Source organism: Octopus sinensis, linkage group LG19, assembly GCF_006345805.1.
Source record: "Octopus sinensis linkage group LG19, ASM634580v1, whole genome shotgun sequence".
NCBI lineage: Eukaryota > Metazoa > Mollusca > Cephalopoda > Octopoda > Octopodidae > Octopus > Octopus sinensis.
The window spans coordinates 33727419-33754787 of NC_043015.1; the positions used below are offsets into that span (position 1 = coordinate 33727419).

The 27369-nt window shown below is 36.7% G+C and overlaps 1 protein-coding gene across 9 annotated transcripts in view; it reads right to left on the reverse strand.

The window, feature by feature from the left end:
- LOC115222095 (disks large 1 tumor suppressor protein) overlaps positions 1 to 27369 on the reverse strand; it is a 598849-nt gene that overhangs the window by 497136 nt on the left and 74344 nt on the right. The gene's annotated exons all lie outside the window — the stretch shown is intronic.

The following is a 27369-nucleotide window of genomic DNA, read 5'->3' on the forward strand; positions in this document are numbered from 1 at the left end:
ATAAACCCAAAATATAACACAAAGAGAGAGCAACTTCATATAAATCCCCCCAACAAACAAGTAGGATATGCATCTCCAAGGAGCAATGGGAAACCAAAAGTGATAAATGTGTAGGATATGAAATTATTTCTACTTAATTAAAGATTCCAGGAGGGGTGAGAAGGGTGCTTATATATGTCATGTTTGTAACATGAAGGAGATGAGAGGCGAAAGTTTACCCGAATATTAAGTGAAGTCCAAATTAGATAACTTTTTCCACAGACAGAATTAAACTTGACACCACAAACCAATGAAACACTCATCAATTTTATAGTGTTGCCACTAATTACAGCTGTGAATTATATTACTGTGGTACTAACTCAAACAACCGAGGAACCTTCTACACGGGTAACTGATCTGTTAAAAATAACAGCTGAATCTCCATGAAGTAATCGCCTACTGTTTTAAAAAAGTGTTTCATTGGATAATGTAGTCCAGGATACATTTTGACCAGGTTAGAATGAGGGACTGGAATGGCTTTGACCGTATGTCAGCTGAATCAGATTTGACTTGAAGCTAAACAATATCTAACTTCAAACGAGTCAGACTCAGCAACTCAAAATCTTAATATTTTGGCCAGGGATGCAAGACAGCATCAACAGCTTGATTTAAAGCACTAACATGCTTGCAACAATGTCCAACGAACTCAATGGAATGGTTAATTTTGGTAAATCTGTTCCCCACAACAATACATATAGAACCAGAACAGTTACGACTATAAATCTAACTCCATATATTTCCACTCAGTGCAAGAGCCACAAAGATGAGACGGTTGTGGGGAGAGGGTAAACATTTATGAGTGATTGTAGAGTAATAACATGTTTCTGTGATGCCACAGTGCATGCTACACTAGCTTTAGTCCCTACTAATTGGTACAAATCATATCACAAAATAACTCTTGTACAGGGCATCGACCATTCTGTCTATTTTCATTGCTTTGTTCATAAGCTTTTTATCTAGTTTTACATTAATTCTCTACAGCTTTCCAAAACACAGATATTACAGATATCTTAAATATCATAGTGAAGACTCTTTTAGTCTTGCAGGGAACAAAGCAACCCCTCTAGGATTGGTGCTATGATAAAGTATATCCAGTACATTCTGCAAACAGGTTGATAACAAACAATATCCTGCAGTAGTATTCGTGCCAAAATGGAATGTACAAGCAACATGTGGGTCTCTGACTCACCTACAAGGACAGTAAATTTGACCCTTCAGCATTCAGATTATGTGGTCAAATCTAATAATGTGATTATCTATTTTTGGAATGACATTGTAGGGAAGGTGAAAGTGACTAGTTTCAAAGCCAGCTTGAACATAAAACAGGTAGGATATTTGGGCTGGATATGACCGGTTTAAATGATAAAAGGTTAAATAAGGACTTGGACAACCTATCCAACCAATGCCAGCAGAGGAAAAACGAACATAAATGATTGTTTTTACACATGGATGATGCTCTTCCAAGTGTTAATGTATGCTTCAGCTAAAAAGTAGAGAGAAAGGACTCCGTTCATCAGCCAAGCAGTTCCAGCTAAGCAGGAAAGACAAAGCATAGACATTAGCACTAAGAAGGTCAAAGTACTTGTCCCTGTACTCACTAATCCAACACAAATGACCTCACAACCATTGTATATCCTATTGAGATCAAATGAAAAAAATGGGGGGGGGCTCATCTGCAAAATTAAAATGCTATCAATTCTACAGAAATACACTTTTAGATTCAATAGAATAAAATGTCAGAATTTATAGATTTTTATTGTTAAATTATTTATTTATATTGACTGTCTTTTGTGGTAATTACTGTATAGGAGAGAGGGAGAGAGAGAGAGAGTGGTGAGCAAGAGAAAGAAAGAGAAAAGATAAAGAGAGACAAGAAGTCATGAAAACAAGATGTATAATTCAAAGGAAAATCCAGGAGGAGAGAGAGGGGGGAAAGAGAAAGGGAGAATCTGAGACGAACTAAGAAGGAACAATTTAAACCAGTTTTCAATATTCTAACTGTTCCACTTCTGTATTAGACTTTCGATCAGAAGAGAATATCTTGTAAGCATTTATAAAAAAATATGGCAAAACAATAAAAAGTATAAAACTAAACTAAAAATAAACAATGTTATGGTTAAAATATTGAAATTTTCTTTATTTTGGTTGATATCTATTAGTACGATATGGCAGGAAAGATGTTCCAAAGAGCAGGGTGCTGTTTGGGGAAGAATAGGTTGAACAAAGTGTTTCATGTAGAGATGACAAAAGCAGATGCAGGTGAATTAGTTGGGGTGGTACTGCTTTCCTGGCCTTCAATTCCTGATGGCATCATAGGGAACACCATAATGTCAGACAGCATGCTTTGGGCCTCTCCAAGTCTGAACATAACTGACTGCTTCTAAAGAGAAACAGAAACTGATACAGGCATTTTATCTATTGACCTCAAAGAAAAGAAAAATGGTGCAGGCGTGGCTATGTGGTAAGAAACTTGCTTACCAACCACATGGTTCTAGGTTCAGTCCCACTGCATAGAACTTTGGGCAAGTGACTTCTACAATAGCCTCGGGCTGACCAAAGCCTTGTGAGGGGATTTCAGAGATGGAAACTGAATGAAACCCATCGTGTATGTGTGTGTGTGTGTTTGTCCCCACCACCATCACTTGACAACCGATGGTATGTTTACAACCCTGTAACTTAGCAGTTCAGCAAAAGAGGCCGATAGAATAAGTACTAGGCTTACAAAAAGAATAAGTCCTGGGGGCAACTTTTTTCAACTATAAAACCCTTTAAGCAGTGCTCCAGCATGGCTGTAGTCAAATGACTGAAACCAGTAAAAGAATAAAAGAATAAAGTAGAGTTGACCTTCGCAGGATTTGAATTGAAAGTGTTGAGAGCCAAAATGAATGCCGCAAGGCATTCTGGCCAATACTAACAGCTATGCCAATTCAGGTGTGCCAACCATGCCAAAATGGAACAGATAATAAGCTAGATGTACATTCTAACTGATATAGTGTGATATTAGGAGAGAGAGAGAGAGAGAGAGAGAGAGAGAGAGTACAGCAGTATCAGTAGATCAGTGGTCATAATATGTTAGTAAGGTAAATAGTTTCTGATCAGGTGTATAGCCTTTTTTTTTTTCTCATCAGAATCCTCAACCACTGGACATCACTGTCTAAGGCTCTCGGGGCTGATCACCTAGTTCCCATGATGTATAAGTGACATTCCTCTTGAAGGGGATGCCAGTCCATTCTAAGATTACTCATTTATGATGGCTGAGTAGACTGGAGCAACATGAAATGTTTTACTCAAGATCACAATGCACCACTCAGCCCAGAATTTGAAACCATGACCTTGCAATTGTAAGTGCACTCAGCCACATGCTTTTATTATTATCATTATTATTATTAAGGCAGTGAGCTGGCAGAATCGTTAGTACACCAGGCAAAATGCTTAGCGACATTTTGTCGGTCTTTATGTTCCAGGTTTTAATTCTGTCGAGACTGACTTTACCATTCATCCTTTCGGGATCAACATAATCGACTAGCTCCCTCCCCAAAAATTTCAGGCCTTGTGTCTACAGTAGAAAGGATGATTATTATTATTATTATTAAGTTTACAAGCTGGCAGAATCATTAGCATGCCAGGCAAAATGCTTAGCGGCATTTTGTCTGTCTTTATGCTCTGAGTTCAAATCCCGCCGAAGTCGGCTTTGTCTTTCATCCTTTCAGGGTCGATGAAATATATACCAGTTGAATACTAGGATTGATGTAATCAATTTACCCCTTCCCCTACAAATTGCTACCTTGTGCCAAAATTTGAAATCACTATTAAAAGAATGTGAACAGGTGGAGTAGATGCTATAGAATCCTTTGCATGGCTAGAAGGATATAGAAACTAACACAACATATGACTATGGCAACCTGGGTCAAACAAATACACTGTTATAGTATTTAGGTGGCAAGCTGACAAAATCATTAGTATGCTAGACAAAATACTTAGTGGAATTTCATCCATCTTTAAACCTTGCATTCAAATTCCATGGAAGTCAATTTTGCCATTCATCCTTTCAGAGAAAGTCGGGGTCAATGTAATCCTCAAAATTGCTGGCCTTGTACCAAAATTTGAAATCGTTATTATGATTATTATTATTATTATTATTATTAAGTTGACAAGCTGGTAGAATCATTAGAATGCCAGGCAAAATGCTAAGCAGCATCTTTACATTCTGAGTTCAAATTCCTTTGAGGTTGACTTTGCCTCGCATCCTTTCAGGGTTGATGAAATAAGTACCAGTTATGCACTGGGATCAAAGTAAATGACTAGCCCCCTCCCCTCAAATTTCAGGCTCGGTGCCAATGATAGAAAGAATTATTATTATTGCTGCATCTGTTAATATCATTGTTGATGTATCCCTTTTACCACCATCTTAACACTGATATCACAAACTATCCCCCATGTCCTCACAACTATAGCACATGTCTACACCACCACATAACATCTCCTCGCTATTACACCACTACATGTCCTCACTCACACCTTTATTACCCCCCACCACATACCCTTACTTCTATACAATTCGGCCTGCACATGCAACATATGCTCACATATACTTAATTTACAAATGTCCCACCAGCTTACATATCACACCATATGTCCTCACTACCACACAACCCTCTACGAAACTACACCTCCACACAATGTACACCCTCACAACATTGCTCCCCCACACAGCACCAAGCATTGAAAGAATATACGCCAAACTGATGCAAGTCATCCAATCAATTTACCCATAATGCCATGCTGCATCATCTGAGCCATCTTTATAATGGTGAGATTTAACAGATTTTTACAAGTATTATTCTAATTGTCAACAATGAATAGGAATATATTTTGTTTTGTTTTGTTTTTTATTCGGGTCTTGGCTGCTGTTTACCAATGAGACATGTAACATTAACAAATATTTTTTTAAAACAAACATAAATATACAAACAAAATAAGAGCAAGACTAACAAACAGAATAATGACTGGGAAAATAATTTTGTGTTTTATTTAAAGAAATCATGGAAATTAGGAACTGAATTGAAGAGAAGAAAAAAAAAAGTTATCTTTGAAAATATCTAATTGGCTTATTTACAATAACAAAAACAGCCAAAACTTGGAGACAAGTGAGTTTTGTGGGAGAGTGGAAGGGGGGGGGGTAGTAAAGTTGCATAAAAATAAAATAGGAAATTTTAATAAATAGTAAGAGCAGACAAGAGTTTTATAAACAGGCTTAGACGCATACAGGCACATACAGACACACACACACAGAGTTGAACAGTGAGTCCTATGCAAAATAATGCATTGACATACATACACATACAATCACATAGTCCTAGACAAATACACACATATTACACACACACACATACACAGGGCATAGTGAAGTGAGAGTGCAGCAGGTGTAGAAATTAAAGACATGCAACCAGCCGACAGTGGTGTTGGTGGTGGTTTCTTGAGGTGAAAGTGCAGTGGTGATATAGTGAGATGGCAGGAGTGTTGATAGTTGAAGTGGTAATAGGGTTATAGTGTTGGTGGTAGTAGTGTTATAGAGGTGGTGATAGTGCTTGTGGTACAGCAATAGTGATGCAGTGTTGGTAGTTGTAGTGATAACGATGGTAATCATAGTAGCAGTGGCATTTTGGTAGTAAGCAACTTGTGGTAATAGAGCCACTACCACAAACCTGGTGTTGTAAAAGCAGGAGTGGAGGTGGTGGTGATGTAGTTAGTGATAATTTTGGTGAGGATTGTTAAAGTAATGTTAGTTCTGGCTCAAAAAGTGAGAAAGTGAGTCTATACAATTGATAAGCAGACACACACACACACACACACACACACACACCACATTCAGAAAAATACTTTTATGTCAGTCACATGACCAAATAGTACATCAACCAATGAAAAATCTCCGGATGTCACACAATCTGTTATATTTGATATTTAGCTCAAAGTCCCCAATAAGTTGAGTGTTTGGATTAATAGTTACACTTCTATGAAATAACAAGTTACATACCACTAATGCGATACATTTCTCTTCTCCCAGGAAATATACTGACCATCACTAATTAATTTCAATCTGGTACTTATTTTATTGATTTTGATTTAGCAAACCACTCAGTTACATTTCTCTTATACAGTTATAAAACTTGACACATAAGTTCACACCTGTATCTATAAATGCTCACACACACACAATATCTGTGAGTGTGTGTACGTGTGTTTTGAGTTCAAATGTTGACGAGGTCAACTTTGTCATCCTTTCAAGGTCAGTAAAAACAGTTACCAATCCAGAATGGGGGATTAGTAAAACAATCCTGCTATGGTCTACCCAGCCCTCAGTGTAACACTACCTCCTGGTCACCAAGATGCCTTAAGCAGAGTTCATTTCGGTACAAGGTCTCTGGTTTGGGGATACCTTCTTTACCCCACCCCCAGCACAACTAGGTATAGAGGACTTGTAAAGGGTGGTGGGTAGAACCTTCACTTCTGACTATGTACATACACATGGTGAAACTTAAAAATTAAAACAGTCAAAAGGTAAAACATAACTGGCCAGATATCGTGTGGGAGCTACAAAGTAAAGATATGTTCCGTTGCGGAGATCAGCTGCCCTCTGGACACGAATGCGGTTAGGAAAAGAGAAAGAGGACATCTACTGAACATTGATAGGGAGCTGGCAAATATAGTACCCCAGATACACTTTCGACTCCTTACCTGTTATTATTGGAGCAACAGGATACAAACCAACCCATCAGCAGTAAAGAATGATTGGACTTGGGACCTTAGGGAGAGAATGAAAATACTACAAACGATCACAATATCTGGGAGCTATAAAAATTTGCAAGGCTTTCTTAAAATTTAAAGGATAAGGATTAAAAGAAGATACTTCCCATGAAAATTTAGACTGCTGCCCTTTGGTAAGCTATTATGGCAGCCGAAGTTACAATATTTACCTTCACTCTTCACCACCAAACTCCACCTTCACCAGTATTGACCATTGTTAACAACACCAATCAAGTCTAGCCTAAGCCTGACCTACAGCATATAAATTGCAGGAGAACTTTCGCGGGGGGGGGGGGGGAGTTTGGCGAAAAAAGTGTGCCTTCTATGTTGGAAAATATGGTGTATTACAGGCTTGCAAGTCAATATTATGTCTTACTTTTGTGTAAGCAATAGGATACTCTCATTTTAAATTTTATCTTCACAGATTTTCTGTAGAATTTAGAGCCGGTAATGGAAGTTATATCTATATATATAAAACTGTAGTTGTGTGAGTGCCTGTCCCCTTCGATTTAGATTCCTAACTCCTCCCACATTTTGCGGTGCAGTTTAACCAAATTCGGGTATCTTATAGTCGTGATTAATATCGAGCCCGTCTGGCTATTAGCGCGCGTCTACGATGAGTCTACGATTTAAAAAATAATTTAACATCATTTTTTATTCCATTTTAATGCATAATTTTTCGTATGTCGATGGCGACATGTTTGCTTCTCCCCCTTCTTCCCTCCCTCGTGAAGCTGTGGGGAAGGGAGTGTAAGGAAATCAACGTCGTAAAGCGTTGTCAAGGAGACCAGCGTTCTTTTAGAACAACGACTTCATGGCTTGAAGACACCAAAACAGAAATGGCTAAGAAAGCCCGAATTGGCATCTATAAAGGAAGTAACTCTCTAAAAATGCTTATATAGTTATTTCCCTTACAAACCCGAGCAACGCCGGGCGATACTGCTAGTTTCATATACAAATATGCTTAGACATCTGTATATGAAACTTCGTAACTTTAAGTGCAGGCTCTCAATTTTATCAAATCCACTCACAGGGCTTTGGTTGACCTAAGGCTGTAGTAGAAGACACTTGCCCAAGGTGCCATACAGTGGGACTGAACCCAGAACTATGTGGTTGGGAAGCAAGCTTCTTACCACACCACCATGCCTGCGTCTAGTTTCTTACCACATGGCTACACCTGTACCTTTATAGAAAAATCTGTAGAGATACACTTAAAACATACAGCCCCTCCTGCTGCTCTTATTTCAGTCTTGTGTTTGCCTCATGTTGCTCAGGTGGTTGGAATGGTTACAAGCAGAAGGAACGTTGGTGGTATGTGTGGGGGAGGGGAGGAAATCGTAGTTTTCATTCATCCCATTGATATTGTAGTGGTGTTGATAATGATCCTGCGTAGAATAGGGGGGGGGCAGTGATGGAATGGCAGAGACAAAGCACGAGGCGATTAACAAAACAGGTAGACTTCCAATACAACACAAGATTTTAGTGGATAAATAAAAGACACCAGTAACAACAACAACAATAACACGACATTATTACACAGAGTCATTGGCAATGATCGGCTGGCCAAAAAGCCAACTGGTCAAACAGGTTCGTGGCTGAAATCATTTCCCTGAGAACAGTGGCTGGTCATGAATAGTGTTGATCCATTCAGTGTTTGATGGTGATGATGGAGACTATAAGGAATCAATAGAGAAAACACAAGTGTTGGAGTACAATGATGGAGTACAATGTTAGAGTACAATGACAGCAGAAGGTTTCAATAGAAAATCAGCTCAGTTAACTGTGGTGGATTAGCCATTGAAGAACACGACAATATTCGGCTAATTATAGATATACTGCATGTGTGTGTGTGTGTGCGTGCGTGTGTGGGAGTGTCTGTGTGTGAGTGGAATAATAGTTTGTAAATGAAAGAGGAAGACTACTCAATACATTGTGTAACAGATGAATGCAGTATATTTAAATAGCACACTTACAAATGCACTCGCGTGAGTGCGTGCATGTGCGTGTGTGTGTGTGTGTGTGTGTGTGTGTGTGTCAGCATAAAAATTCTGCCTCTTGCAAAGCATGGAAAAACATTAAAAGAACAATGTGCGTGTGTGAGTGTGTGTGTATTATGATTAGCTTAGGCATAGCGATACTAATAACCAGTTGCTTTTAAAATTCAATATGCATATGCCATATCATCATCACCGCTTAATGTCCGTCTTCCATGCTGGCATGGGTGATATAATATATATATATATATATTTGTATATGTGTATATATACATATATAAGAGGGAGAGAGGTGGTGAAGAGAGGGAGACAGAAAGAGACGATAAATGAACAAAAACAAGAAAAACACGAGATAAGTTTTCACAAAGGTCTTATTTTCGTGCTTCATTTTTATTTATCTATATATATATATATATATATATAAAACTCAGTGTGTGTGTGTTTGCAACTGATTTACTTCAAACTGGGAACATATATTACTTATGTTCCAAAGATGGCTTTAGACCAGTGTTTCCCAAACTTTTTGCACCAAATTGCAATGTCGCCCACCTATCAACCAAAAAATACTCCATCACCCACCTGTGTAAAACAAAACAAAAAACCCTGACACAACCCTCCCTGACACTAAATCCCCTAGGAGAATCCCCCTTCTATCATTTGACACACACACTATATCAAAAACTCATTGACCAGTATTGACTAAATATGCATAGTTTACAAATCCCTTATTGTGGGTTTCGTTTTGCCATTAATGTGAATAAAATGCTAATATTAAGTCTATATTATGCAGACAGATTAACTTCGGTAAACTTGTGCTTTCTTTTACACTAATTTTTATTTTCCCCAAATAAACCATTGATCAGAACTACTGATGCAAAAATAATTAATGATTGTATTATAAAGGCAAAGAATACAACTTTTTAATGAGAACCATGTGTCTGGTGCAATTGCAGCTAGTGCAGATAGATTCGGTTTAAAACTTGTCAACTTTAGCTGCAAGTCTCCTCATTGTGTCACATCCAGTCCAATTCTTTTATGAGAAGGTAAAGTTCCATAACTTTAGGGAAGGCAAGCAGAAGTAATTTCAGACGTTTCCACAGATTAGGGTAGGAATTCTGTATACTTTGATGCTACCACAAACCTTCTTTGCCATTACAGCGATATCACATTATGGCATCATTGTCATCTTGTAATTCTATCAAATTCCTCCTGAACATCATCCTCGCAATCAACTGCATTGACCTCAAACGGATTGCTATACGAATTTGGAATATTCAGCACAATAACATCTTATGTAGTTAAATCCTCATCAACCAATTCATCTTTCAAAGAATGAAGTTGTGGAAATTGATGGAAGTGACGTTTTGAAATGTAAGTCTTGTACAGCACCAATTTCGAAATGAAGGTAGTAATAAATGATTTACAGTCAATGAGAGTTTTCTGTTCCCTTGCAATAACTTATTCAAATCATTTAATTTTGTAAATATATCAGAGAGTAAAAAAATATCGCACCTTCAATGACCAGGCAAAGTAAGGTTTCTCCAGTTCTGTGAGACTTCCCAGACTTTACAACAAGCAATGCAATGCTGTACGATTCAATCAACCTGTCATTCTCCTGCTTACTTGTTTCCTGGGGTAACCTGTTGAATTTTTTGTGTTTGCTTTTTGAAAGAGGCGCTCAATTGCAAAAAGTATGACAATGGTTTGTCCTTCTTGTCAGAATACTTTGCATCAAAGTGATATTTCAAGCATGAAGGTTTCATTGCTTCATAGGTCAATGTTTGATGGTGTTTCATGCAAAGTATGCCTGAGATTTTCAGACCTTTAGTTACTGATTTTTGCCAATGAAAATAATGCCATGTAAACTCATGTACTGAGTTCTAGTCATCTTGTTTAACCAAACTCTCCCTCACCCTCCTTCTCTCTAATATATCACACAGCATCTCAAGTGGCATCAAAACTTAAGGCTGGATAACAGTATCAGTATTGGGGTATATCCAAGCTACACAATCACTAGTAGCAATACTTCACTCTTCTCCAGGGGCACAGTTGAAGTGAACAAGGTTGCTTATTATACGCTTAAATTACCATTTTTCACTGTCATATACAGTCAGCACTGTTAGTTTCACATTCAATATTTCCGCAAAAAAGAAAAAAACAATTGTCATTCAATGAATGTGAGACATCTTGATGCCTTGGATTTCTTGTAAAGTTAATGTAATTATATTGATTATTAAATATTATTGCTAATTAATATTTGACATTGATTTCAGAGTATTTACTTTTACTCGAGTAAATATACAACCACTGGACTAATTATGTTTCCACTGAAGTAAACATATTTCAGACATGAACAACTATACAGACTTATTGTAAGGTTGTAACTTCACCCTGAAGTGATGTAGCTAGCTACGTTAGGGATGTGAACTAGGGCTGTGAAATCAACTCACCAAGTCCTTACACAGCTATAATGTATTCCACTGGCAGAGAGCAGACAATGACATTACGAGACATTCACGCTTTTTTTCAAAAGCATTGACAACATCGTTAAACAATAATTGAAATGGCTTTAAGTGGAGAAATTAAAACCAAGTTGTGCATTCAGCTAGAGTTAAGCTTAAAATAAATCAGTAGAAATAACACAAGGCTCAGACCCTTATGGGATGAGGGTGATCTTGAATCTGTTAGGTTTTTTGACTGGCCTTAGATGAAAGTTTCCCCATACAGGAGGACTGTATCATCCATGTATAATATTCATGTTTTTCATACATTATGTAATACTTTCCGTTTCATTCCAGTCCTCTCTTTTTTGTTCTTCTCATCCAATTTGCTAACCCCTATCTGTGGTGGTGCCATGTAAAAAGCACCCAGTCCACTCTGTATAGTGGGTGGCATTATGAAGGGCAGCCAACCATAGAAACCATGCCAAAAATGAACGATTGGAGCCTGGAGTAGTTCTCCAGCTGGCTAGCTCTGTCCAACCCATACCAGCATGGAAAATGGATGTTAAATGAATGTGTGACAATGATGACGCAAACTGTTTTTGTAATTCTCTCCCTGGGGCAAATAAAAGAAATTATTATCATTATTATTACCACCGTTGTCATCATGAAGCATTACATTTTGAAGTGTGACTTGTTTAGTGATAAACCTGTTGTTGTTTTTTGGGGGGTGTTTTTGTGCTAGCTCAGTTAACCTTTTGATGTCCCGTTCTATGGCAGAAGATAATCGGTTTAATGGATTTAAACAAACTAAAATTATTCCTGCTGATATCAACAAAAAATACCCAGCTGGAGCCATCTGACCTTCCATTTCAAATGTCTCTTAAATATTTACTTCTCTTTTAAATCTTCACCCACACCACTCCGTAAACTGTCAATTATTCCTGATTTCTTCTGAAAAGTTCCAGTTAAAGGTTGCCATCATATCCTCAAAATAAATGTTACACCATCAACATAAGAATACCAATTTGTCTGTCTGTCTGTCTGACATCTCCCTCTCTCATTGAAGTCTTTTTCTCCAGTCACAAACCCTCCCCACGGTGAATTAAATTTAATGTCAAAATCTCTACAAGACAGAAAGAGCTTTAAATAGACAATACTGTACACTCTTGTCATTAATAAACAAATGTGAGAAAAATTGACTCCTGGACAGAAAGATAGTCTATTTCAGATGACATTCTCAGATGATTTGGTGCCTATTTCTGACTCCCATGCACCCAAAACAAACAATTTAGCTGTACTCTTGAAAATATACAACAAAACACTTGAGTGTTTGAACCTATTACTTGTAATTAAATATCTTACTCACTCAACAATTTCACTGTACATGCTTTAAGGTTACAGAAATAGAAAGTACTTGGTACTAGTTTTGTGTGTGTGTGCGTTTCTCTCTCTCTCTCTCTCCCACCATTAGAAGTGTTGTTTTATTAAACAAAAGTGATATATGATTTGAATTAACTAAGACCTGTAGCAAACACACAGATACTCTTTTACTTGTTTCAGTCACCATTAAGACAAATAGGTTATTAAATTTACACTCAACCAAATATGTTGAGGGAAATGCAATGAAAAGCATTTGCACTTTTTCCCCCACAGTGTTGGGAATTTATTTTTGATTCAAATATCTTTATGAAAAAAGATCAAACTGATGGCGTGCAATGATACCAGTCTGGAGATCAATCGAATGCTCTTGAATTTCTGCCTGAAATTGTGTGGTTTCAACTTTAGAGGGATTCAAAATTCAATCCAAGACACCTAAGTTTAACCCTTTAGCATCCACATTATTTTGTCAATGTAGATCTTATTTATTCACATTGCTTTCAGTTTTGAGACATTCATGGTGTAACTGGTCATCCTTAGAATGACATTGTAGGGTTAGGTTGAGAGGCCAGATTTTGACCATGATCAGCAAAAAAAACAAGGAGAATATTTGGGCCGGACATGACCAGTTTAGATGCTAAATATTTAAAACATCATCAAATCTTTTTTGCATATCTTTGTGTATCTGTTTAACCATTTAGCATTTAAATTGGATATATCTGACCCAAATAATCTGTTTTTATGTCCAAACTGGCCATGTCCAGCTTCTTAAACCTACCCTATAATGTCATTGTAAAATCACATAATCACATCATTGAAGTCTCAAAGCTACAAGATAGTACATGAATAATTCAAAGCAATGTGAGTGAATAAGCATCATATTTGACAGAGTAATTTGAATGCTAAAAGGTTAAGATGATTCGCATACAGAATGAGGTCACTGTCCTTCAATATCTCAGTAATTGGTTCCTGATTTGGAAATTGTGAAAATTCCAAATGTTATGTGTTGTGCTAATACGCTTTGCGTTTCTTGAGGAAAGAAACAATTGCATCCTTACTTTCTATCAGACTGCTGTTTTTGCTCTGCAATTGTTGTATCTAACAAACTGAACTTTTGAAAGACATCTGTCAGATCAAGTATATCTACCTTAGCATCAAGGAGTCTCCTTCCATTCTGTATATCAGACATGAAAGAAAGTATGGTGCCCCATGAGTGTCACAAAATATTGAAGACAGTTTCTCTTAGAAAACTACCTCACCTTAGTATACAGCAGTAGCAATCTCAAAATCTTCACCGTTTTCTATGTTGGTTATGCATACGCTATGTTGGGAGGTTTATTTATTTGTGTTCGAAAATAAATTATTTTTTAATGCTGTTTCTTCATCTGACAGAGGATGAGGCACTGGAATCTATGCAGAGCTCCTAAGCAGGGGGGTGAGGCAGAGTGCCAAAAGTTTGAGAATGGCCTGACACAAATCATTATCTCAGGTATGTAATGGACACAAATCATTATCTGGGGTATGTATTAGACGTAACTTATTACCTATCACCCATTATCTGAGGTGTATTTCAGATACACCACATTATTCATGGCCTGTACCAGACAACTCATTATCTAATGCCCGTAGCAGACATAACCTGTTGTGTAAGACCTGAAGCAGATACTGCATAAATAAACTAAAGATATGGATTGTGTGCATGCATGCAAGTGTGTCTGTGTGTGTATGCATGTGTGTACACAGGCACGTATTTTAGAATGCAAATGCAGAAACATCGAGAAATATGTAAAGTAATTATTAACAATGTGTCCAAAAGCAAATTCAGCTGCGAATAACAACTTACAAAGCATTGACAAAAAAAGCATTTTTAGTCAAGATGACATTTTTAATATAACTAAATATGGTAACTTGACTAAGACAAAATTTGCTATCTTTTCTCTGTATTGCAGATCTAGAACAATATCAGTGGCTGATAAATGATTACTAGTCATCGTTGTCAGAAGAAATACTGCTAAGCAGCCCTTTATATTTATGAGATTGAATCTTGCAGAGGTTAATTTTGCCTTTCATTCGAATATTTTCTACTACCACCGAGATCTGCACCCATGGTCGGCTTCACCCGGGCTCGCGCCTGCAGCTTCCATGCACACCACAGTGCCCTCCTACTCGACCGGGCATTGAAAAGTCGCCTCGCTGGCGATCGCGCAACCAATCAGCACCAATCACTTTAGTCCTGATGCTCAACCTCTAGTATTGGTGGTACAATAAGACACCTAAAATCTTGATTGTGAAGTGTCTGTGGCAGGTGGGGCATTGAGCCAGTAAAGACCATGCCATAATTATAACAACCACAAATACAGAGAAAGTCCTTATTTGAGTAAACAGGACTAATATTTGCCATGTTAGTGTTGCACATGGCCAGATGTTTCCACCTCACAACCATGTCAAAAGCCCTTAACTGTAATCCAATGATCACACAATCTCTTCTTTTTAGATGCAGAAAACAGACATCAAACAAGAATCTACACACCACCCACATCCCCCTCCCACACCAGTTTCCAGGGCCACCACCATCAATGAAACGTAGGCCTATAGAGATTAAAGTGATGCTGGAGTGGAGGCAAGTAGATGTGGGTTATGTGCAAAACGTTAGGCAGAGGGAGCTGCAGACAGATTTCTCACATGCAAAGAGCATAGTACAACTTCTTTTGCCATGGTAACCACATGGGGTGTGTAGAGCAAGCATTCGAGAAACAGATACCTATAGTGAGATAGCCAGGGTGAGAAATGTTTATTAGTCATAAACAACACAAAAACAATCGTCTCTGCAGATGTACCACACTCAGGACTGACAGACAAAGTGTGCAGATCAATTTGGTAGTGAACAAGAATGACCTCTCATCACGGCTATATGGCTTTAATGGTGGATGTATTGAGGTGGTTGCTCCGGTGTACATGGAGACTTTGCATTGTGCAAAGAATGGAAAGCAGTTGAGGCTTCTGGAGCTCTGTGATGCAAATGATCTAAACATCTGTAACACTAATTTCAGGGAACTGGTCAACTGCATCACACACTAATCAGATGGATAAACAAAGACACACACAAGCCAGGCAGACTTTGTTCCCTCTGGGAAACAGGACAGAAATGGTTGTGAATGCTAAATCTTTCTTAAATGAAGAATGTGTCACTCAACAGAAAAGTGATTTAAGACTTCAGATTAAGAGCCACAGAGATTCAGGAATATAAATCAATCACGAGAAAGATGGTATGAAAGTTGAAAGATCCATCAGAGAGGGGTTCAAGAGGACACACGTTATGAGAAGTAGGAGACAGTGGAGACACATAACATAGAAAACCAGAGGTTGCTTCAAGACAAACTGCTGTGATTAGATCTGTGGATGGAGCAAGGAACCAAACTGAGAGAAGTGATGGAATGGAACTGCAGAGGGAGCCATAAAAGACAGGTCTGTAAACGTTCAAAGAATGAGGGGAACCAGGAACAATATATTGAGAAGCGAAAATGGAAATACAGTATCAGCTAGATAGTAGCTTAGAATGAAGGTGAAAGGGGTCTACCAATGTTCTGTGATGAGATGTGGGGTGTGATCTGGATTTCAAATCACTGTGTCAGTGTAAATCCCACTATAGGAGTAAAGTGTGTGTAGAATGACAGCAGCTCATTTACTTTCACAAAAGCTAGAAGGAAGAAGCTAGGCAATTTTATTTCAAGGGGTTGTTGAATGTAGAGAACACAGAGAAATGATTCTGTTTCGTTTTTGTATCTGCAAGTAGCAACAAAAAAAAGCTTTGACAAACAAAAACAAAACAAATGAGCTGGACTAATAATAAAGAGGAGTGGAATTGAACCAGAGTGTGTGTTCATCATATTGGCACTTGACCCTCCCTAGACACAGCAACATCAGAGAAAACATTTCTGAAAGTATATTTAAAAGAGACCAGCAATTGAAGTTGACAACTACACAGTCAAAAGCATGCTTAAGGATGATAGGATGGTGTCCAATGAGGATGTTATCAAGAGGATAAAACTAGTAGGGACAGTGTTCGTGACTCAGAGGAAACTCCAAGCCAAGAGACTGGCATAAGAATATCACCAACAACAATCTCAGAAGCAAAGGAGATGTTTTAGAGAGTAGTGGTGGGCACCAAGTTATGAAAGTAGCAAAAAGTGTTCGAGAATAATTCATCAGGAAAACAATTATCTAAATTGAAATGCATTAGAGAGGAGTTTAAGGCCAGCTACTCATAAAAACTTTAGCTTGCTGGAGTACTACTGCCTTAAAGGGTATTTTAGTCAAACAAATCGACCCCCAAGACATTCCTTGTAAGTCTAGTGCTTATTCTGTCAGTTTCTTTTACTCAACTGCTAAATTACAGGGATGTAAACACAACATCAACTGTCAAGCGATGGTGAATGTGGACAGACACAAAGACACACACATATATATAAATTTAATTGGAGGATATGTTAACCTCCTGAAGGGATGGTTGCAGCCAAGGAAATACTGGTTCAATACCTAGTATTGTTGGGGAATGAAATTCCCTTAAAACAATAGGTATATATTAAGCATATAATTTGTATCCAGTTAAAAGAAGAAAATGGAGATTAGGAAGTTAATTATTTATTATTAACAACTTAGTAATCTTTGCTTCTTACAACCGTTTCAATTAATACTCAATAATTTAATTACAAATTTGTATGCTAAATTTGCATTTATGTGACATGAGCATAATTTCATCAGAGAAAAAAGATGTACCTCAAGATGTTATATGTGGGCCTATCCATCATTTCATCACTGATATAAACAAAAGGAGTGGATAGAAAATTCCATATTGTCTACAAAGTAAAGAAAGGGTGCCCAACCCATGCATGCATGAAAAAACATGCGTAAGTTAGGATTATATATATATATATATATATATATATATATATATATTTATTACACATATCAGTTACAGAGATATTATCATAATAACAGTACAAAGTAACCAATGAGAAAACAAGAGAGGCGAATATTGATGCATTTGACAGACAAACTGTATTCTATTTTGTGTGTGCGTACGTGTGCATGCGTGCACATGAAGTAGTTCAGAAGATCAAGTCAAAATTATTCAAATATACACTCAGCTGTGTATATATTTAAAGAATGCTGATAATTATCACAATTCTTGAAATATCCATTATGACCAAGACCGTTTTTCACACTTGCACATTTCATCATCAGATTTCTTCAGATATGGGCACATGATTACTAAAATCCTTGTTGTATATTCATCCATCAAAATTATTCCAACTAAGGAACCACGGAAACCCAATATGGTAGTTTGCCTTGCTAAAAATAACTGTCAAACCTCCCTTATATCACATGCAATTGGTTTATAAAAGTACTGACACATTACATGATGTGTTGCAATGTTTTAATGAAGATGGAATGGTCACAGATGGAAAATCTTTGCTCACTGATCTTTTGGATCAGAAATGACCTAAGGTCAAACATATACAAAGAGACACATGGAACACCCATAATTCTTTACTTGCACACAATCTTCCCAAGCGTATATATATACATACTGCTATAAAAGATTATTCAGGTTTTATACTTTTACTAAAACACATCCCTCAACCAAATTACTACTACCACCACTACTAGTGTTACTATATATTCTATGGCCATTATTCTCTGTAAATAAAGTTTGTGAGCCATTTAAGTCAAGGTGGCTTGGACAATTTGATTGAAGAAAATTATTTTGGAATACTTAAGTTCAAATGAAACGTGGAATTTTATCATATGAGATGCTTGTAGGATTTTATTGCATTGTAATTTGCTGTTTTTCTGTTTTCTATCAGGATGAAGGAACTATACCTTGGACATTCATAGACTTTCCAGTCTAAAGTGTCCACTATACAAGGTTATTCACAAATCTTCTGGATTTTTTCTGATATGCCTTTAATGTAACATCTCCAACAGAAAAGATCAGGACTAAAAACTGCTGCTGTGTAGTGAATAGGAAGGCTAAATCCAGCCATCTGCTAAAAGTAATAAATGATATAAAGCTATTATTGGCTGGGGGGGAATAAGGTATGGCTGACTGTTTGTGAGAGGAAAAGGAAAATTAACTGCCATTAACAGATGGGGAACAACACTGAAAGCCAACTGATATTCTGGGCTTTGGTGCACAGGGAGAGAAGAACCAGTTAACCCTTTGGCATTGAAATCAGCAACATCTGGCCCAAATATTCTACCTATTTTATGTTTAGACTGACCATATGTGACCTCTCACACCTACCCTACAATGTCATTACAGAAATAATCACATAATCAAAATCTTAAAGCTACAAGGTAATGCATTATTAATTAAAAACAACAGGAATAAACGTTACATTTAACAGAGTATTCGGAATGCTAAAGGGTTAAATTGACCCAGTATTTTACTGGTATTCTGTTTCTTTGGAAAAATGAAACGGTAAGTTAATTTCAGAAGGACTTGAACTCAGTACTTTATCAATATTAATACTTTCTCACTTAGGCATAAGGCCAGAAACTTGGGTGTGGTTGTTGTTGGTGGTGGTGGTGGTGGTGGTTGTGGCAGCAGAGGAGGGGGAGGAAGTGTTACTTGACCTCAATATTTATCTGGTATTCTGTTTTATTGACTGAAGATGGATAAATGGTAAAGTTGACCAAGGCAGGATCTGAATTCAGAACATAGAACTCAGAACAAATACCACAAGGTATCTTCGATACAACAAGGGTCTATATATTACAATAATACATGCAGAGAGGGAGAGAGAGCTAATAAATCAGTAGAATGGGATGATGATGATGATTATGGTTATTATGGAAACAATAATAAATACAGCTGGCTTCAGTTATATCTCCATGGTGATAAGTTAACGATGACAATAATCAAGATATCAACAGACAATATAATTAAAATGCAACATGATGATGGCAATGATGATGGTGGTGAGGACGACAGTGATAAACAATAGAGTTAAACTAAAATATATTGCGATAATGGTGATGACGATTATGAAAAGAGATATACATAATATATCACAGCTGAGATCATATTGCTGCTGCTGCTGCTGCAGATGATAATAATGATACAGTATAGAGAACAGAAAAAGCTAAACTTTGCACAGTCTGTGATGAAGTAGAATTACAGCAGTGAATTGCTTTAATATGATGTAAAATAATGAAAATATTCCCAGCTCCCAACACGAGAAAAACTAAGTGCAGATAGCAGAGACCGCATTTGTTTACTGCAGATATTGTTGCAGCTGACAGCAACCTTCAGAAACAAGAGCAACAACAACAACACAGTGCCACTGCTTTGCACTTTCCACTGCTGCAATGCATGCGTGTGTGTGTGGTGTAGTTGCTACAAGAAGGCAGTATCAATGTTAGAGTTTAGTTGACAACAGGCTCCATCATGCATCATAGCAGTTATTGGTATCCGCAGATGTGGCTGCGTGGCAAGAAGCTTGCTTCCCAACCACTCGGCACCTTAGGCCAAGTGTCTTCTATTATAGCCTCCAGCCAATCAGAGCATTGTGACTAGATTTGGTAGATGGAAAGTGAAAGAAACCGGTCGTGTGTGTGTGCGTGCGTGTCCGTGCATGTGTGTGTCCCCATCTCACCACTACTTTACAACCAGTGTTGGTGTATTTACATCCTGAAACTTAGCAATTCGGCAATAGAAATCAACAGAATACCAGGTTTGACAAAAAAATAGGTACTGGGGTCGATTCCTTCAACTATAAATTCTGCCCCAGCATGGCCACAGTCTAATGACTAAAACAAAAGAACTTACTCAGCACACAGTAGTCTAACCTCAGGCCACTCGTCCAGATTGACACAAGGCTACACTTACACTAGAAGTTCATTTGCTACTATCCACAATAAACATTATTTCCAAACAATTAAGTCAACGGAGCCTGTTTGTGGTCACTCGCTTTACTAGAAATAGCAATGCAATTTCTTCAAATCACATCCTTATGTCTTAACCATTTAGCATTTAAACTGGTCACATCCGGACAAAATATTCTACCTGCTTTATGTTCAAACCAGCCAGATCTGGCTTATCACGCATACCCACAATGTCATTCTAAAAATATACAACCACATCATCAAAATTTCAAAAATATGAGATAATGTATGGTTAATTCAAAACAATATTAAATAAATAAGCACTACATTTCAGACACTCCTAAGAAGATGGGATGTTCACGGTTGGATTGCCTTTTGATCAAAGATTTACTTGATAAGTGTTGACCTGGGGCTGAACAACAATTTCCTGTCTACTGCTTTCTCTATGTAATACTAGTCTTACATTAATGGGCCCCTGGTCATCTAACAGCCTTCCTCTATCAAATCCTAATCCTAAATTAATTGTTATTGCTCCGCTCAGAGAACTTCCAATCAAATTATGTCACATCTATTAGATGTTTTCTCTCTCTCCCTCTTAAACATAAATATAGTCCACACAGTTTGAGCATTTTGTATTATTTACATTTTGCTAAATCAGACCCCTAGCAGCTCCCTTGCATTCTGCTATTTCACTCTGTAATAATAAGAGACCAGTAACAACATATGTCCTGAACAGAGGACTGCACTATAAAGCAAAGTAAAGGCCAATACTACAGAGCAGAAGAACTACATCTTATGGGGCAGACATATCTTTCATCCTTTACTCATTTCAGTCATTAGACAATTGAAGCAGAGTCTAATAGACTGAAATACCAGTCAAAAACCAAGACTAATTAGCAACAGCTTTTTACACTTATGTAGGTTTATGTTAATGTTAGAAATCAATAAAAGAGACCTCTGTCACCAAAAATGTTAATGATAAGTTGTTAACAGAATTCTTAGGCTTTGAATACCAGTTCCATTAAGTACAAGAATAGCAACAGATGTCCATGACCAAATAATTTCCCACTATTCTATATCCTGTGAAGATGTCTGAAGCTCTTTTAGAGAACCAAAGATGTATTGTGAAACTCTAGAATAACCAAGAAAAAAAAAGTTTAACAATCCTTAGGAAATCAGCAAAACATTAATGCAATATCAGGACATGGAACTGCTGAATGGTAAAAAAAAAAACCAGCCATTACATTGACTTCAGGAATCTTTTAAATCCATTTTTTCATTAAATTGATACTCTTCAATTTTCATACCATAGTGATGTCTTGACATGAAAACCTAGGGGCAAAATTTTTCAAAAGTTTTAAGCTCTTGTTTCTCACAAAAAGTTTCAAAATAACTGGGGTTTTACTCCCATCACCAAATCTATTATAGTTCTAAATAATAGACAGAGGAAATCTTTGGTTGTCTTCTTTCACAAAAAGTGAAATTAAGAAAGCTGCAGAGATAGTAGGAGTCTTTTGAGTTGATTCTTTCACAGTTTTACTTTACTTAAGACCCCTATCTTTAGCTGTAGCAACCAAACTTCATGACAAAAGGACAAAGTTGTCAATGGTGGCCTAATGACCTATTAAAGATAGTATGACATCAGTCACTCATATTTTCTTTTTTTCCCCCCTCAGTATGAATAAAATTAAAAAAAACAACCTACATGAAATATTTCAATCTATTTAAGAATCTGAGAGAACTGTTCAAGTAAAGATTTCTAAAAAATAGCTTAAAACCAATAGAAAATAAACTTCCAAAGAACAAAGTAAAAATATAAGAAATTTCACAATTTCTGGGAATAAGAAGTTTTATAAAAATCGATGTTATCCAAAGACAGCATTGTTTCACTAACTTTTTCTTAAAGCACACTTATCTTGTGACTATTACTACATTCCATATAAGAGAGAAATATGAATATTAAATTGTTTTTCTTGATTCTAAAGTCGAACATTTCAGTGAAACAATTAGTCTCTAAACATCTTTGAAAAGAGAAGGCAAACAACCTGAGAGATCAAGGAGCAAGTTAGATGTTAAAGACATTTTGTCATAAAAAACAGAAATTTCCAATAAATTTATCACTATAAACTATTGTTGAAGTAATTAGCTCTCAATTGTAGACTGTTTTTTCTATGAAGGGGTCAGTTATACTGTCCCCCTGGGTCAACTTTGGTACAGTTATACTGGAACATTTTACCAGTATAGTTAGATAATAGAATGCGTACGACTATAGCAACTACAATTGCTGTAGGGATCTAAGTCAATTATAATCAATAATGTTGTTGTGAAGCATCTTGTAGAAGGAATGTCAGGCTTGCTGAAGATGATATTTTGGAATACATAGAAATTATTTTTAAGAATCAATGCTGAACTTTCTTAAAGAGGAACCACAGAAAATGGAGTCTACTGCCAAGGTAAAGTTGTTGAAGACAACTGATTAATATATATTGGAAGACTGACAGAGTTGCTATGTGATCACTCTCAAATCATGCCAACTGATATATACTGGAAGAATGAGGATGTTCCTCGGTGGTGACTTTCAAATCATACTGTCTTAAAATAGGAAGGATACATCCAGAAAATGTAGAATTAAATATACAAAACAACAGGATTGTTCACAGCCAGAACACCTTTGCTCATAGGTCAACCCTTGATCAGAGCTGATATGTCATCAACCTTTTAAAATTTAAACCAGCCAGATCCTGACCAAATAGTCTAGCTTTTATATTAAAACTGGCATGGCCTACCCAATAATGATATTGTAAAAATAAACAATCACATGATCAAAATCTTGAAGCTTCAAGATAGTGCATGATTTATTCAAAACAATATGCAGAAATAAGGTATAACATAAGGTATAAATCTGAATGCTAAAGGATTTAACAACAATAACCTAAATAATAAACAATCAGAATTTACAGATGCTGTCCACTAGTTGGAAAAAGGTGTGTCTATGTAGTAAGAAGTTTGCTTCCAAACCTAATGGTTGTGGCTTCAGTCCCATTATGTGACACCTTGGGCCAGTGTCTTCCATTGTAGCCTCAAGCCAACCAAAGCCTTGTGAGTAGATTTGATAGGCAGAAACTGAAAGAAGCTTGTCGTATATGTGTGTGAGTGTGTGTGTGTGCTTGTCCACGACCACCACTTGCCAACCGATGTTGGTATGCTTACTTCTCTGTAACTTATCGGTTTGGCAAAAGTGATCAATAGAATAAGTACCAGGCTTTTAAAATATTAAGTGCTGGGGTTGATTTTTTCAACTAAAATTTTCCAAGGCTGTGCTCCAGCATGACCACAGCCTAATGACAGAAAACAGATACTGCAGTATCTCAAACAGGAACCAAATTATAGTAATTATAAACAAACTAATCAGAAAAGCTTCTGATCAGAAAACAGAGATAATATTTTATGCAGCAGAGTATGTTGGATAGGAAAACCATGGTTTATTATTGTGTTTCTTTACAAAAGTAATTTTCATATGGATAACCAAAGACTCACAGAATAAAATATGAATATAATGAAGTTTAATTAGAGTTGAAATCTAGCAATGAAGAATATTAAATATAGTAGAATTTGGTTTTAGGTTAAATGATAACCAAAATGTTTAGGTAAACCACCATTCCTTACAGGTATCTCATTTGCTCAACAACAGAGGTCTGTTCACATGGGAAATGATTTAAATAAAATCAGATACTATGAGCATAAGAACTGTACAATTTGGTCCCAAACTGCAATGAAAATAAACATTATACAAAATCATTTAAAATTATGATTTACTTAATTCTTATTAAAAAAAATTTTTTTAATAAAATTATTTTTGTCATTTTACCATTTCACCCCCTTGAAGTTGAGTAATTCCTACCCAACAATCTTTTTTCTTCTCATTTTCTTTAGTGAAAAAACATTAATGCTCAACATTAAGCTTAATGTGAAATCAAAAAGTAAATATTGCAGTGTGTATATAAATGGAATTGTTGACCATTCTCAGACATGTCGGAATCCAGAACACAGTGACCCAGAATAATTATCATACAGCTTTCTAACAGCTCTACCTGTCTACTGAGTGTGTGTGAGAGAGAGGAGAGAGAGAGCATAGAGAGTGTGTGTGTGTGTGTGTGTGTGAACATTTAATTTTTAATATTTTAAAGTCTTTTTTTAAAAGATTCAACACATCAGATGTTGGTTTGGTCCCTTCGCAGGAAGAACTTTTCAAGAGTTAAAAGGTTTCTGCAGTGAAGAAATACACAAGTATTATCTTCATTTTTTTTTTTTTTTAATTTCATACAATCAATTATATACTGTATTCTTTCTTTTTTAGCATCATTACCATCACAGAATTGTCTTCGTTATCGTGATAAGAATATTGATGAGGGTGGCAGGGAGCAACAGAGAGAAATGCAAATGAATTTAATGAGCAATTAAAGAGAGAGAGAAATCAAACAATCTTTCAGCAAACATCATGCAACATTCAGAAAAGACCATTCCAATGATAAAAAGTTAATCAAGTAATTGATGAAGAAATACTTAGGTTCAACAAAAGAACTCCAAATTGGTTTGAATAAGTGAAAAAGTTCAAAAGAAGGAATTTATTGAAGATTACATTGAGCTGATTAGTTGTGAATGTGATTATAGCTTCCACTTTGTTCCAGCGGGGGCAGCTGAACAGAGCTGATACTTTGGTAAATGTAGGAAACAATAAAAGCCAAAAGGAATTTCTACAGTTTATTAGTTTAATCTAACATGTTCCTTCAGACTTCAAAAAGAATGTAATTGGACCAGATTCTTTGTGGGAGTGCAATGATTAGATAAATGAGAGAAAATTGATGATGATGATGATGAATATTAACATTGGAACTATTTAGTGTGTTAATGTTCTGGGGTTTTGTAACTGGAATAGTTTTAAAACTGAAACTGAAATCTCAGCGAGAGAGAGGGAGAGAGAGATGCACAGATGCAGGGAGACAGAGAAAGACAGTGGGGGAGAGAAACAGAATTTGATCCTAATGTATATTTAGTGAAAAGAATACTTAAATGAAATAACCTTAAAGATGAAGATTATCTTACATATGGATGTAAATATACAGAGTCCTGTTCTACTCACTCAAAAAAAAAAAAAAAACAGCAGTATACTAGATCTAACCATATTAGAATACAATTTCACTGAGTCAGCTGTTATGGGAGAGAATTTCACATGGATTGTTTACTGTAATGTATGTGTATTTGTGTATATGTAGAGAGGCACATGAAAGGATAGCTGGGTGTGCATATGTATGCATATATATATATACATGCCTGTGGATGTGTATTGCCAGGATCATTTTCCTATGGTAGCACAGACCACATAAATTTCAACTACTTTTACTATGATTCTTAACAAAATTATAACATCCATTTGTCACAAAAAAAAAAAAGAAAACTGAAGCAAAAAGCAAAGCTAAATTGTTGAAGGACCTTGGCAGAAAAACTATCAAACCTGTTAGTCATATATATATCATCATCATCATCATCGTTTAGCGTCCGCTTTCCATGCTAGCATGGGTTGGGCGGTTCAACTGGGGTCTGGGAAGCCCGAAGGCTGCACCAGGCCCAGTTTGACCTGGCAATGTTTCTACGGCTGGATGCCCTTCCTAACGCCAACCACTCCATGAGTGTAGTGGCGTTAGGAAAGACCCGTCGTTGCCGGGTCATAGTGCATGTATATATGTGTATATATATATATGTGTGTGTACATATTACATGTACATCTATATATATACATCTACACATAAAATACAAAATACAAAGTTATATCTTGATATCGCTAGTGATAACAATACTCAAAATATATAACAGACTGGAATTGTAAGCCCATATTTTGTAATTTCAATCAATTGTATCTTGTCCTCCCTCTTGTATAGAAGTGTGGCTACAATCCAGCCTACCTCAACTTCTGGGGTGGGTGGGGGGCATTTAAAATTTTTTTCCGGGACGTCCTACGTCCCAGATATAAAGGTAAAAATAATGCCTGCTCAAAGAATTTCACATTTTCCTGCTTTGTTTCTAACCCCAAATGGCTTGGGTATTTTTTCTACCTAGCACTATGTCTTTCTCCATTTCTAAATTAAGGGTAAAAATAAAGCAACCCTGCAAAACACAACCAATCTTTACACCCAGGCACACAGAATAAGAGTAATCAATTAACGACAGCAGAGTGCACAACAAACATCAGTGATCTGACTGTTACCTGTACTCTTGACAAGAGATGCCAGTTAGTCTTTTACACCTACCAGGCTCATTCGTATCAGCCCAAGTAGCTGGATAATTTTCCATTCCTTTAAGAATATTGTAGAACAGAAACTTTTCATAGATTGGAATCTAAATCCTAATCTCTACAGAAATTTATTGTTTCAAGACAACATTGAATTTGAATTACTTTTAATTCTCATGATTATCAATAGCTCAGTCTGTAACTTCTGAGCCGGAGACTCAGGTGCATGTAAACGATGTTGAGAGAATGTCTGCAACAAATGATATCTTTTGACACAGGGCACCTCTAAGATGACCACCAGAAGCTGAACAAAAATAAATGAACTGTGACCAAGCTCAATGAAAGGAGCCCGAGTTATTGCCTGAAATTACATACTTGAAGCCAGTGTTGGCAGAAATTAAATAGGTTTGCAAATACATGTTCACTTTACCAAATTTATACCTGGGCTAAGCCCAAATAGCCCAAGTACTAGAGTCACTATTGATTTAATCATCTAAGTCAGTGGTTCACACCATTGTTCCTCAGAGTTTTGCAC